Source organism: Protopterus annectens, chromosome 7.part0 (assembly GCF_019279795.1).
Source record: "Protopterus annectens isolate FY-2018-M chromosome 7.part0, PAN1.0, whole genome shotgun sequence".
NCBI lineage: Eukaryota > Metazoa > Chordata > Ceratodontiformes > Protopteridae > Protopterus > Protopterus annectens.
In genome coordinates this window covers 1643390990-1643403436 of record NC_056739.1, presented here as the reverse complement: position 1 = coordinate 1643403436, position 12447 = coordinate 1643390990, and positions in this window count along the sequence as shown.

The window sequence follows — 12447 nt, the reverse complement described above, 5'->3', positions numbered from 1 at the left end:
TGTGATTACTTACAAAGTTTCACTGCCTGAATAGGTCCACTTGCTTAGATGTTTTTTGTCTCACATTGTCTCCTCAGCCTGTTGATCATATACCCCTCTCAGCCAACTGATCTATTAATTCTGCCTCACTATAGTGAGGCCCAACCAGGATGGGACTTTTTTCAAGCAGCCACCAGGGATAGTTTGATTTTTTTCTGTTTTTTTTTGCCCTTCTCCCTCATGCCTACTCAGTAATTTACCCACAGTTAGCTGTGTATAAGGTTGACTATGCTAAACAGTTCCCCCTTTCATGAGAGTATAACCAAGCAAGAACTCTACCACCTTCCATAAAACACATAGGTTTTCTCCCCCCTCCCACATGGGATGATCCTGTCCCCTTGTATGCCCTTCAGCACATGCAACCCTCCCTTCATGAAAGATGCAATTGGGCTGTGCCTCTTCATTGTTCTCTGTACTGAGCTTTTCTAGTACTGCTGTTTGAACCCAGTCTCCTGGGTCTTAGCGAGGGCTCCATCCTTCCACAGATTTGGGTGAGATCTGCTTCCAGAGTTGCTATGTGGCTTATTTATGTACCCTAAAGTGCAGCTAGTTGACCATAAGCAATACACTTTTTCATTTTGATACCCAGTGTTTCCCTGTGTCACTCCATAGCACCACTTAGCCCTGCAAGGCTTGCAAAGAAGTGTGCTGTATCTCTTGAATCTAGGCAATGACCTCAGATCCATAAGAACCTAGTATTGTTTGCAGGGAGGAGAAGGTTAAGTGTTTGTTGGAGTCACTGACTCTAAGTGTGCACTTTTGTCTCCATCATGCATTTGACTTTATTTGGGACTCTTGTTGCTATTTTAATAATTTCTGAATTATCTCAGTAAAGAAAATTAGAAGCAAGACTGTGATGTTTTAACAACTTGTTTTGTGAAGCCTGGAGCAGGTACATTTTTAAAATGTAGTGGCGGTTTGAGTAAAAGATTTGTAGTCATAATTTCCTTTATTCAGCTTGAGATCTGCTGATATATTTCCTCCATGTTAGAAATTCGTTGAAAATGTATTTATTTTTGTCTATTTAGATTTTCTGTATTTAGTAACCACATAATTAATTGTATGCTTACTTGTTTAGGGCCCTGTTTTGGATGGTATTTTCTTTTCATGTCTAATATACATACTGAAATTTAAACTGAAATGTGTAATACTGCATGCACTATTGTGACATTTTATTTATTTATTTATTTACTCATTCATTATTCATTCATATAATTAAGCAATAACCGACATGGTGTGGTATATTAACGATTTACCCACAGTTGGTGTGCTTTGATCATGAGAGTGAAGCCCGAGTGATTAAATAAAGCTAACCGTGGGTAAATTTCAATATACCACAACCACAGAGCTGGTTATTGCTATTATACAATGACATTATTTAACAAAAAAAATACTTACTTTTCTTAAATAATGCCTTTGTATAACGGTGCCATACTGTCATTTCACAGCTGGTGGTATTTTGCTGCCTTGTTTTGATGTACTGCACATGCGTATGGGACTTGATTTCCCACGCATACCCAGTATATCAATGCTTTGAAAAGGGAGAAACAGAGAAAAGAAAGTCTTGGTTGTTCCGTTTTTTTTTTTTTTTTTTTTAAATAAAAAAAAAAGTTTGGGCTACTTTAGAGGAAGGAGATAGACAGAATGGAGGAAATGCAACAAAAATCAGGTACATGTCTTTAGTTTTAAATAACGTACCTGATTTTCTTTGTACTTCCTCCATGTTGCCTCTCTGATATGTCCAGAGTCCAGACTTTACATTTTTTTTAGCTTTTATTGAAAAAAAAAAAGTTATAGTATATATGAATGGAAAGAAGTCTGGGTGATCGGACCTTTTTCCGTTGGTATATTCTAGAATTTACAATGGGCATGCTGGTTGGGCTGGCCAATCAGCGTGTACGTTTTGGAATATTAATGAACATTCATATTATAATTTATTATATTTCACTAGCAATTTGAAAAGTGCTCATAGTTAAACACTTAGTAAAGTTGAGTTTGAAATAGTTTGATTTATGAGATTATGGGGAAGCATTATGGCACAAAAGAACTGAAACTGGAAGGCAAAGTAGTGCCATTCCAATTAATGTGAATTGTTTATTGCTCTGCATTAATACAGTCATTGATGGTGTTTTTTGACTGTAGTAATGAAAAACAATAAACTTACTACTGTAACAATGTCTTGTTGAAGAACTTTGAAAGATTTTACTGCTGTCAATGGTTGAAACTTGAGTAACTATTGATCTCAGTATTATAGCAGAAAATCATATTGCTTTTGTCCACCTTGTAATTATCCCACTTTAGTAACCAAACTAATGTGCTGCACTAGTGCAAGTCAACACATAAACGAGGAAAAGTTGTGAAAAATAGTCTCCGGTAGTGATAAATTATCTGTTAAAGAGTATTTTTAATGTGCTTAAATGAAGAATCAGACACCTACTCAGTAATGTTTATATTGACCATCTGAATTTTGTCTTTTAAGTTAAATTCTGACTTAAGGTATTGAGAGTCCTTAGAATGTCTCTTCATCAAGGCTTGCCACCTGACATTTTTACAATACTATTTTTTAAAAATTTGTCTAAGGCTTTGAAGTACTCACTCTGAGAAAGATCTACATGACTACAAATATAAAGCAAAGTGGCCAGACTACAGAATTTATGGCCATCATGAACCTATGAGAGGCCACATTGTGTCATTAGTACTAGTAGTAATGGTGGCAGCCAAAGATCTTCTGGAGGGTCTTGAAGATACATTTTCAGAAGATGAGTCCTAAGTATCTGCAGCCAGATTTCAATGCAACTGATAGTAACTCAAATATTGTGAAAACCCTACAGCTGAATACTAGACCCATATTACCATGTTTTGCATACATTTGTATTTATTTAAATTTGTTTATTGGGTAGTGCACCGATCATTATTGACCAATTTCAAGCTCAGTGTGGGAGAAATAAAAAAACATTTCATAAAAAGATGCAGAAATGCAAGCCATAACAGAGTAATTTGGACAAATTACACAGAAAAATGCATTTATACATTATTGTGAACGTGCACAGAGCAATGTTCAATCTAGCAGTGTGTAATGTACAGTGTATAAATTAGTTTCTCAACTGGTTCAATTTTCAGAAAGTCTTGAGAGAGGAGAAGAGACTTGGAAAAAAGATAGGGATTGCGTGCTAGGTGGTATGTCCTCTGTTGAAAACTTACAAATATCCCACTTTAGTCACCGAGCCAAGGTACTGTACCAGTGCAAATCATTTGGCTTGTATGCAGAAGTGTTTTTTGAGCTAAATTCTGGATTTGGAATAAGTGTTGATTTCCATAAGGTTGATGGGGAAACCTTACCAAAGAGTAAGTACCTGAGAGGTGAGAGCACATGTAGTGCTGTAGAGTTTGATTCTTGGGGTAATAACATTTGGGGTGGCTTGTGAGTAGTGTCTCAGGTTGCATGAGGAGGTTTTATATTAAGTCTAGTTGCAAGGGGAATAAATGTGTGGAGCTGGAGTAAGTTGTAGCATTAGGATCCTAACGGAAGGCTAGATCTTTGTTTTATGTGTTGCTATTTGGATTTTTCTAGGGTAATACAGTGCTACTCACTGACAAGTGAGTTTGTAGTGAATTAGCAGGTGCTGTTAGAGATAGTCTGAAGTTTGGCAAGACAAAAGCAAAAATTGGAAACCCATATCAAGTTGGTTGGGATAGAAAAGGGGAGATCTTTTTGGCCCAAAGAGGAGAGAGATTATTTTGGCTCTCACTTTGTCTGTGTGGAAATGGAAGTTTAGTGAAATGGAAGTTTAGCAACTGATCAAAACATGATCCTAGGTATATGAAGGTGCGGGTTTTTTTCTGTGGAATTGTTGTGTAAGTCAAAGATAGCTAAAGAGTCACCTGTTTAGCGAATTTTCTTTGGAGTTCCAAAAAACATAGTTTTGGTCTTGGTGGGATTGAAAACTAGTTCGTGGCTTATGAGCCATTGGTGGAGCTCATGTAAGCCAGGCTGCTGTTGGCATTGAATGTGAGAGTGACCTGACTGGTAAATGACCATGTCATCAGAGTAGAGGATAAGTGGGAGATGGGAAGGTCACAAAGAAGTTTGTTAATGAATATGAAGTAGGGGAATGAAAATGGATCCTTGTGCTATACCTTCAATTATAGACACAGATTCTGATTGGGAGGATCCTGTTTAAACTCAGAAGTGTCTGTCAGTGATGACATTTTTAAACCAGGGAGTGGTGACTGGACTGATAAAAAATTTCAAATAGTTAGCTATGGAAAGTAGTGGTCAATGATGTCAAATGTCTTTGTCAGATCTATAAATAGGGTATCTGTAAGGAAGTATTTCATCCAGGCCAGAATGCATGCTGTTTGGCGGAGATTAGGTGATACTAGTATATACAGAGAGAGAGAGAGTTGATGTAGACTATCTTGTATAGAGATTTACACAGAATTGGGAGGATGGCTATTGGATGGAATAGAGAGGTATCATCTGGGTTGATTAGCTTTGTGTGGGGTTTAATTAGAGCAGCTTTCCAAATTTGTGGCATGATGTTCTGTTTGAAGCACAGATTATATATGTGGGTGAGAGGAAGACATAGATGATCTCTGCTGTGATACACGAACCAGAGGTTTATGTTGTCAGATCCAGAAGGGGTGTTATTTCAAATATTTTTAAGTTGAAAAGAGATTTCATTGGGACATATACATATGAAGAGGGAGAGAGGAATGAATGGTGGTGGGGAGGTAAATGCATGAGCTCTGTAGGCTGTGGAGTTTATTGACAGAAGATTGCTAAATTCCTTTAAAGAAATCTTCTGGAGAAAGTTTTGCTGTAATACATTGAATGGTGTTTGTTGACAGGGTATCATGAGGTGGTATCTTTTTAATAAAGTAATTAATGAGCACCAAAATATGCAGAGCTTGATTTTTGACATTCACACATCCTGAAGTCATATTAATCATTTAGTGAAGCCCATACAATTGATTCAGCAAGTTCACCTAGATAATGAGCTAACTCCAGTGCCAATGGCATCATGCACACTACTACGTATTACATGGCATTGCCAATGTCATCATGTAGAATACTACCTGTTATTTGACAGTGCCAATAGCATAGTGTAGAATACTATCTATTACATGGCAGTGCCAATGTTATCATGTAGAATGCTACCTGTTACATGGCAGTGCCAATGGCATAGTATAGAGTACTACTTTTCACATGGTAATGCAGCTAGTATCATATAGAATACTGCTTATTATACAATGACCCCCATTAATATTCAAAAACGTGCACGCTGATTGGTCAGCGTGCATGTTGTAAATCAGTTATAGTAATTGAAAAAAGGTCCGGTCGCCCGAACTTTTTCCATTACTATAACTCTGTTTTTAAGCAACGGAGAACGCAAGATATCCATTGCTTCATACTGTCTTTCTATGTTAAACAAGTTTAACATAGCAAGCCAGCTTTAAAAAAAGCAACGGAGATTCTTCGTTGCTTTTTTTAAAGCTGTCTTGCTATGTTAAACCCATTTAACATAGCAAAACTGTTTGTAAAAAGCAATGGAGATCTTGCTTTCTCTGTTGATTTTTCAAAACTGTCTCTCTATGTTAAATGGGTTTAACATAGCAAGACAGTTTAAAAAAAGCAACGGAGATTCTCTGCTGCTTTTTTAAAGCTGTCTCGCTATGCTAAACCCATTTAACATAGCAAAACAGTTTGTAAAAAGCAACAGAGATCTTGCTTTCTCTTTTGCTTTTGCCCACAGCTCTGATGTACTGCGTAGGCATACGCATGCGTAGTACATCAGAACTGCCGCAGAATACCAGACAGCTGCGGAAGGGCAGCAAGGAGGCATTATACAATGCCATTATTTAAGAAAAGTAATTATTTTTTTTCTTAAATAATGTCATTGTATAATAGCAATAACCCATGCCTGGGTGTGGATAATGCTGGATTTACCCACAGTTGGCTTTGTTTGGCCACTCGGGCTTCGCCCTCATGACCAAACCATACCAACCGTGGGTAAATCCAGCATTACCCACACCCAGGCATGGGTTATTGCTATATTATTACATGCCAGTGCAGATGATATCATATAGAATACTACCTACTATATGGCAGTGCCAATGTCAGTGTAGAATACTACATATTACATAGCAGTGGCAATGTTATCATGTAGAATACTACCTGCTACATGGGAGTGCAGATGACATCATACAGAATAGTACCTACTACATGGCAGTGCAGATGGAATCATGTAAAATACTACCTATTACATGGCAGTACAGACAGAATCATGTAGAATACTACCTATTATATGGCAGTGCAGATGGAGTCATGGCTCATACCTTTCAACCACTTAGGGCAAGAAATCTGGACAAAGCCATAAAGAATGGTGGGACAATGGACCAAACTAGGGACACTTTCAATATATTGCTCTTACAAACTTAGAAAGTTGATAGAATAAAAGATATTGCATCGGCATGCATTTTGTGAAGGATTTGACATCTGAAACACAAATGTTTGCCATAATTTTATGACTTCAATCCTTTATGATTTGCAAGTGATTTGCCAGAAAAGCACAGTTTTATGACAAACAGATGAAAAATATGAGGCAAAAATCTGGACATTCTGTGAAACTCTGTACAGTTGAGAGGTATGAGCCATGTAGAATACTACCTGTTACATGGCAGTGCCAATGGCATGGTGTAAAATACTACATTTCATGTGGCAGTGCTAATGGCATAGTGTAGAATACTGCTTTTCACATGGCTGTGCAGCTAGTCTCATATAGAATACTGCTTATTACATGGCAGTGCAGGTGGAATCATGTAGAATACTACCTATTACAATGCAGTGTTGATGGCATCATGTAGAATACTACCTACTACATGGCAGTGCAAATGTAATCATGTACAATACTACCTATTACAACGCAGTGCTGATGGCATCATGTAGAGTACTACCTATTACATGGCAGTGCCAATGTTATCATGTAGAATACTACCTACTACATGGCAGTGCAGATGGAATTATGTAGAATACTACCTACTAGATGACAGTGCAGATGGAATCATGTAGAATACTGCCTATTACATAGCAGTGCAGATGGAATCATTTAGAATACTACCTATTATATGGCAGTGCAGATGGAATTATGTAGAATACTACCTACTAGATGGCAGTGCAGATGGAAACATGTAGAATACTGCCTATTACATAGCAGTGCAGATGGAATCATGTAGAATACTGCCTATTACATATTAGTGCAGATGGAATCATGTAGAATACTGCCTATTACATGGCAGTGCTGATGGCATTATATAGAATACTAACTATTATATGGCAGTGTCAATGGCATAGTGTAAAATATTACCTATTACATGGCAGTGCAGAAACTAGTAGTTCATGAAATACAATGGAGTGTGGCACTGGGAAAGGGAATGCAAATATTAGTCCTGAATATTGGTGTCCATCTCTGAAATTGCCATACTTCAGAGAGAAAGTAAATACTTCAAGCGACAGCTGTTTCAGACATGGTTATGTAAGTCCACATGTTTGCATATTCAGTTCTGCTATTCTGGGACTTGCACATCTGAGTCTCAAAATTTAAAAGTGGTACCTTTCTTTTCGCATTTTAATTTTTTCTTTTCTTTGAAGGCTCATAATCTTGATACCATTGTATGATGATATAGAAGCACTTCAACCATTTTACTATTTTATTCCCTCAGTACAGCAGCTGAAATGCTGAGACACATAGGCTCTAAATAATGGACACCACGAGACTCGTAACATAAGCTTACACAGTATACAGAATAATAAATGACTATTTATGTCCATGCCAAAACGAGCGGTAATATGATTTATTGTCATCAACAGTATTTTCTTGTCCTGTCATGACAGGACAAGTGCTTCCTTCTAGTTTGATCACTATATATAAAATGCAATAGGTTTTGCTCATGTTTTGGAAACAGAGTTCACATTTTTCTGACTGGGGTTGCGGGATAAATAAGGCTCTGTATGAGTGGCCAATAATATGATAAAGAATCACAATGATGACAACTTCAGGCACACACACTATACATGCAGAAGAATAGTCCAGTAGCAGGGTCACTGGCAACAGGCTCCTTTGTTAGAATGAACATGAGATTCTGTGTCGTACTCCCTTTTTACATCATTCAGTACTAAAAGACAGAGCATCAATGTTTATGTGTGTGTATGTGAATGAAGTACATATTTTCCTTTGAATGTGTACATACTAATAACCTAGTTAGAAGAGATGTTTTTATTTATCAAGTAACAGGAGCAGTTTTTAACTAGTCCTAAGAAAGAAGGAATTATGTATACCACTTGTGTGAAAGATTGTGGTAAGACGTAACTACATGTTGCTGTATAAAATGGAATGGTGGGGGAAGTCAACTAGGAGGTTAGCAGCAACATTTAGAAAGTCTTATTTCCAAACTGTGTTCATGGTGGATGGGTCTTAACTTTCTGGAACCATATACACTGTGATGTGATTCTTACATAACAGGGACATACTGCTTATGCCTGTGATGCAAAAAAAAAAAAAAAAGAAAGAAAGAAAAAGTAATGAATCTGTGTGTTTGTATGTACCTTTGTACATGCAGCAGTACACATAACTTTGAAGTAGATCACAACAGCACACTTCACTGATCATAGAATAATGCCATCATGCTGCCACAAGTATGCATTCATCAGTATGCAACAGTATTTGATCCAATACTCTACAAATAAGATTATCCGTGGTGATGGTGCTGCGGTAGCATTGTCACCTCACAGTAAGACGCTGTCTGGTTCGATTCTCAGCTAAAGCGTCTTCTGCATGGAGACATGCATGAATGGGCGTACCTTCGTTGAAGGTTGTGCATCAGGGCTGGTAACTCGGCATGTAAAAATCAACTACCAATCATTAGCGGACTGGAGTTCCGCTGTGGCGACCCCTAACTGGGAAAAGCCGAAAGACACAACAACAACAACTCTACAAATAAGATTGCAGCAATGGACTCTAACAGAGTTACAAAGAAAGTACTTATTCAGGAGGGGACCCCCACCAAAAAAAACAACTTGATGAGGCTTATCTGTACCAACAAACACTTATCAACTACTTTAAGCAAAGAATTATGGAAGATAGAATACATGTAATGACCTCTTTCATGGGGGTTTAATTTTCCAAATAAGTTAGAAATAAGTCTAGGGGTACATGGGTGAAGCTCAACACAGAGAAATGGAAGGATAATTGCGTCTCCAACAAACATTGTTTAGTTGTTGTAGTTTATCTTATTTTCACATTACAGTGACAGTATAGGTTCTTGCCATTGTTTAGTAGTTTTAATGAGTCACTTTTCTGGACTTTTGTGGAATTGTAACCTTGTAAAAATGTGATTGATGAACCTTGCTACAATGAAATGATTTCCACCAGTTCAACTACATCTATATGTATGTTTGCAATCTGTGCCTGTCGGTGGGTCGAGGTAAATATATATATATATATATATATATATATATATATATATATATATATATATATATATATATATATATATAAAATCTGAAACCTTTTGTCAGTGAGCCCTTTAATCGTCAAGTGAAATGGTTAGTATAGCTGATAGAAAGTTGATGGCTTTTTCACTGTTAGAGTGAGAAACAGTGGGGATCAGGGAGATTTTCCTTTCTTCACTGTTGTGCAGTTGTGCAGTCTTGGATTTGGTATATATTTATATATATACACACACACATATATATATATATATATATATATATATAAAATTAACAGTAGGTAAAACATGTTTTTTTTTAAGTTTTGTTGATCATTTGTGGATTGATGGTTTTTACTATCAACCATAAGTTGTTTATGATCTGTGGATTGATGGCTAGCGGGTCCCTATCAAATGATAGAAAACTCATTTGATGGAAAATCATTTGGCTGAAACCAAAACATAGAAAGCTCAAAACACTGAAAACTCATTTGACTGAAACTCAAAACACTGAAAATGCTATATGCCCTTTTCCCCACAGTAGTGCGATCCTGGAGTTAGTATATATAGTTAGAGTGTGTGTGGGGGGCACAGCCCCCCACATTGGGGGTGGGAGTGGGGGGTGTAGCCCCCCACATACTTCATACATTTTAAACCCTACACATGGATACTTATAACTACAATGAATAACTGTTTGGAGATAACAATATTTAGATAAACTATTTGGAGGACTACACCCCCCACACCCACCAACTATATATACTAACTCCAAGATCGTACTACCGTGGGGAAAAGGGCATATAGCATTTTCAGTGTTTTAAGTTTCAGTCAAATGAGTTTTCAGTGTTTTGAGGTTTCTATCTTATGGTGTCAGTGAAATGAGTTTCTATCAAATGAGCTTTCTATCATTTGATAGGGACCCATGGTCAGCTGGGTTAAAGAAAGCTTATACATCAATCTACATGTATGATGCACACACACAGACACACTGAAATGCACACACGCACACACAGATGCACATATATATCGGCTACAGACATGGACATGTGCTTATGCGCTCACTCATACATGTTACACTCTATGTCTACTCTGTTACTGAAATATAAAGCATTCCCAAAATAAAATGAGATAAAATCATAGAATGATGAAGCAACTGAGCCATGTTGCCATTTACACCTTTCCAGTACCCACCTTTAGACCTCATCTCCCCTTTCAAGGAATGATAGGCCAGTCATACCTGGGGTGAATTTACAAATACCAATCGAATTGACTATCTCCTTCTTAAAAGAAAACAGTATGTCACATTGCCTGATCTGGAGAGAAAGTTTATTCCAGACAAAGGATAGCCATTGTGTGACAGATCTCTGTCTCCACTATGATTTGTTTATTTGCTGAAGCTGGTAGAGGTCTGTGGTTATAGTTTTCACAGGACTGTTTGATTTGTGGAGAAATAAGAGATCTTTGAAGGTTAGAGTGATAATGGCCTGAAAAGCAAGGCACATATTGCCCCTAAGGTGTCTGTAGGTCACTGAATATAGGAATAACTCCTCCTGCCTCTCATGATAGATCAGGTCATTTAGTCTCAAGATATTTTTTTGTCAGGACCCTTTGTGGTCTCTATGACTGCTTGATATGTTTAGTAATATATGTGATATATATCCTAAAGGAGTCATTGTATTCTTTGATTGGTCTGATCAGTGCAGAATACAGATGGGTCAAAACAATTTTGGAAATACCTTTTGTGATTAGCTGTGCTAACAGAATTACTTCCTGACAACTGTTGTAACATGATAGTCAATGGAGAGTGAGTTATCTACCTATGTTCCAAGATCTTTCCCCACACCTTTGTGTTTGAATGTAATGTTTTCTATATTAGAAGCTGGGTAGAGGGTTATAATATAATAATAATAAACATCACACTCTAAAACAAAGATGTTGTGAAATACAGATGTGTTAGACTCTACTCTAGATAAATATGTAAGAACATCAAGTAGGCAGAGAGGTACATGATTTTTTCAAATAAAGCACAATAAATGAGACATCTGAATTCCTGCGTTTGCAAGTTATTATTCCTCTAGTGGTTAGGAATTATTACACTGCCAGATGCAGCATTCAGTAGTGGCACATTTCAGCTCTAATGAAAAAGTCAATGTTTGAGCAGTAGAGTATTTCTAGAGTTTGTGATAACGTGCAACTTTTTTAGCAAATGGATGTATAAATATGTGCATCTAAATATAATTGAATGTCACATTCTTATTTACTTGAATGGAACCAAGTCCATGGAAAAGCCTTATTACTATAATTGAAGTTCCATTTTATTCAATATATTTGATCTTCAACTTTAACTGTGATTAAATATATGTCAGAAACATAATTGCTCCCTCCAATAATAGATGTCAGCTAAAGTGACTGATATGCTAAAATAGAAGCTTTCAGATTAAATTATTGTTCAGCTTTTGTTTGATATAAAGCAGGCAAACTTTCCAATTTTACTGGTTATCATGTAACTCATTTTGGCAGAAAACAGATAGTGAGCGTGCATCTGTTACTATGAGTGAGGAAGCAAATGAAGGGAACATTTTATGTGGTAATGTTTCTTGTGAGCGGTTTGGCATAATTCACAAAATACACACTTACACCTTACATTTAGCATCTGGGGTTGCTTAAGTAGTTGTGCTTGCTACTTTTTTCTGTATAATACTCACAGCTTCATCTGCATATTCAATTTTTTTTATTTTGAGGGAGACCTTGAGGAAGGAGTCCTCGGTTTGTATTTGTTGAATAAACATTTCATTGGACCTGGATTTGGTCTAGGATTGTGGTTTACTGTTTAACCCTGTTTAATATTTTACATCTGCTGTTGTCTGCAACTACGTGGGCCTTGTGATTTGTTTATCAATTTAGTTTAGTGTCCAAAAACAG